Below are 3921 nucleotides of genomic sequence, written 5' to 3' on the forward strand. Positions count from 1 at the left end.
TCATGTATCCATGGATTGAGTCTTGTCATAGCTTGAGGGAATTCCCCCTTAGTGTCACTCTTTTTGAGATTCTCCTTATAGAACCTCCTTTGTGACAGTCACCAGTGGTCCTCACTATGTTTTTCTACTGTCACTAGTGTCACTCTTTTCAAGATTCTCCTCATAGAGTCTCTTTTGCAATAGTCACCAGTGGTCCTCACTGCATCTGCTTACTATCACTAGTGTCACTCTTTTTGAGATTATCCTCATAAAATCTCCTTTGCGATAGTCACCAGTGGTCCTCACTATATCTGCCTACTGTCACTAGTGTCACTATTTTCAAAGATTCTCCTCATAGAATCTATTTCGCAACAGTCACCAGTTGTTTCAGCTGTGTCTTCCTACTATTGCTTGGGTCATCTCTCTAGATTCCCTTATGGAAGATCTCTCTTGCATTACTCACCAGTCATCCTGGCTATGTCTGTCTACTATCACTCAGTCCCTCTTAGGTTCTTCATCATGAAGATCCCTCTTTGATCTTAGTCACCAGTCATTTTGACTGTGTCTGCCTACTATTGTCACCCTATTGAAGAGATTTCTTTCAAGCATGTTTTGGACACTGACACTTGACATCAATCCCAAAAATATTGAACTCAAAAATGATATGTTTGGATATGCAAAGAATTTTCTTTATTTGCTTTTTTTTTCTTTATCATATCTCCTCGAGCAACTCGGTGATGTCATCTTTGACTAGAGAAGTAATGACTGGGGGCATGATCTTTCCTTTGCTTTCTGTCTATGGTTTAGTTCTAATAAGTTGATCTATTCCTATAAAAGGGGTGTCCACTATAAGAGCCTCCATTTCATATTGGATGGCCATGTGTACCTCGACCCCTTTTATATGAATACATCAATAATGTTGGTTCTTCTCCTTGTTTGTTGGATTGAACTCTTCATGCTACAGTAAATATTGATACTTGTCCTGCTAAGTGAACGTATGGGTCATTGCGAGTATATCTAGCACACTTCATCTAAAGTTACAAATGCAAGGTTCATTGTGGACAAAGTAAATACTGAATACTTAGGATAATATGGATCTCTCATGTGTCTGGCGTGTTTGTATGCAAACAAAATTCAGGTCATCCTAGTGTTTATGCTTTGATGCTTATGTTAACTTGGTACATTAAAAGGGACAAATGTTTTGGTCATTATGGCTTCTTGTGCCTCGAATGCTTACATTTAATCCCAACAAACCAATAATGTATGTTATATTCATATTTCTATGATTTCAATGTTAGTGGGAATTGTATGACCTATGAACTTTGTTCTATATCCCGTGATGATTAAATATCGAGGTTTGGTAACTAGACCTAGGGTTGCATTTAACATAGTCTTGCATTACATACTTCACATGCATAAGCACACAATTCGATGGTCATTCTATTCCTACTCTTTGTGATGAAGGACTGGGGGCATCTCCACATGTATTAGGTTTCTTCATGGCTGCACAAGCATTTGGTTCATCGATTCATGCTCCTCAATAGAATACCTATCACTGTCAAGCAACAAAAATGCAATACTACATGAGATGTCATTCTATTTCCATGTGCATTGCATCCATATACTCATAACATCTACTCTACATGCTCATAATCACATCACATTAAATCACATCACAATTCATAGGCATTAATATCAAAGTACAACATGTATCTCATCATCATCATATTGATATCTCATGTACATCAAAGTAAAGCAAAATAGACAATGACATATACATAGGGATACTCAGCTCAAGATCTCATATATATATATAAAGAATGGATCAGTACAAAAATGGGAGCTACTCAAGCACAATCGATCAAAAATGATACATGTGGTGTTGGCACACCAGTTGATACATAGCCAGAGATCAAAATCAGAGTTAGGCATAGAGCATCCAACTCTATCCCATACCCTTGCCTCCAAGAGGAGTAGGAGCAGTAGGCGGTGGTGGCATCTCTGGTCTGGCAGGAGGTCATGTGCCTCCAGACTCTCATGCATACTAAGAAAAGTGCTAGACCTCCAGTGTATCATCTGATATTGCACTCGTATACACAACATAATAGTAGGTAGATCAAGCTGATTGAAAGTGGATCTCATCCTGCACTAGGTCCAATCTCTACTCGGCAATCTCTATGAGCTCTCTCCATCAGTCTATCTGTTGCTGCCTCTCCACCAGCTATGCATCTTAGACTGCCACTAAAATCTATAACTCTCCCAACTATCGAGAGGCCACATGAATCCACTCTTAGTACTACTATACCATGTCTTGTACCCCAGCTATAGGCTGATCCAGCATGTCCTCATCAAGCATCTTGGGTGCTAGCCACTGTGGTGGTGCCTGTTGCTGTAGTGGTGCCTATGGCTGTGGTGGCACTTGCTACTATGGAGCCTCTTGCTGAGGGGTATGTTCCTCTATCCTTTATCTCTACCATCAATTGTGTCCTATCCCACTACCCCCAGCACTTGGGTCTAATCCCATCTGAGATGGGGAAATCTACATTTTTTGTACCCAGTAATGGACCTATGACTACTACTATGGCTGACCTAATGGCTATGGTTGTGCCTGCTACTACTAAGGCACCTGCCTCTATGCCTACCTTGCCATACCCACTAGTTTTTTAAATCATGGGAATGGATGGCTGATCAAAAATGCCTGATATGTAGGTGTCATCCTTGCATCTACTACCTTTGGTAGGTAGTCCCACTAAATTCTAGCTAGGCTACGAATATTTATCATCGACTACCTTAGATCCATCCATGCTAGCCATCCTTGCTCAACATGCTTCTACAACCTAGCATAGGCACAGTACTCAATAGAAACATCCTGTGGTCGGCCATACTGCTGCCACACTCATGAAATCACAAACCTCTCAATAACTGATGTGGTCCTGCCTACTAAAGGTCAAGAACTGAACATCCATGGTAACTCTTTGGGGGCATCATCCCAGCCCTTTGTCTCTCACCAGGGTCACCATACAATGGACACCAGGTTATCAAAACGTATCCTCCACTGCTCAATCTTACCCAGGTGGACCTGGGTAATGTGCCCTTGATATCTGCATATATAGGGCTCCATGGGCTCTCTGGCATCCTCAAAAATTGGCCTGCATATGAGAAGATGCTCTTGGGCCCAAATTTGTAACACATATACTCTAGCCACCATCGTCTTCTTCTCATGGAAGATGACCTCGTGCATCTCATGGAAAAGATGGGCCAACATGCACTGACCCCACCCAAAGATCTCGGGTGCCTCCAACATCTTGCAAAGCATGGCTCCCCACCCACACTCCAAACCTTGTTTTCCTCTGTCAAGACATAAGAAATAGCTCAAAAATATAATCAACACAGATGCCAACCTATGTGTGGCTCTGTAGGTATGCATCAGCTCATCCCAGTTGATGGCCCTGCCTCTTAGTAGCTCTCTCCCAAACATAATAGACAATGCCTTTGTACCTGCTCTGGGCACTGTATCATAGATGACCTGTGCACCATGAAAAGGGATCCTCAGTATCCTCCATATATCCTCTAGGATGATTATCATCTAACCCATCGACAAATGAAAAGTGTTTTTCTCTGAATGGAAATGCTCCACCAAAGCTATCAGCAAGCCATGATTCACCATCATGGTTGGAATCTGACACAATGAAGACAAACCCAATCAAGCAATGTGTGCTCGATCAACATCATCAAGACTCCACAATAACTCCCCATATGGTGGGTAGTGCGATCTGAATGCAACATCACCGAAGACCTCTTGCAAGCACAAAAAAAATGCTAAATGACACAATCAGTATCAAGTCTAAATGATACACCAAAACAAACTAAAATGCAATTTTTGAGCACAAAATTAAAAATTTTAATCATAACTGTCATGGGATTTTGCACAAAGTTTGTGAA

The sequence above is a fragment of the Cupressus sempervirens genome, chromosome 1 (genome assembly GCF_028749045.1).
Source record: "Cupressus sempervirens isolate cs-2001-9-10 chromosome 1, ASM2874904v1, whole genome shotgun sequence".
NCBI lineage: Eukaryota > Viridiplantae > Streptophyta > Pinopsida > Cupressales > Cupressaceae > Cupressus > Cupressus sempervirens.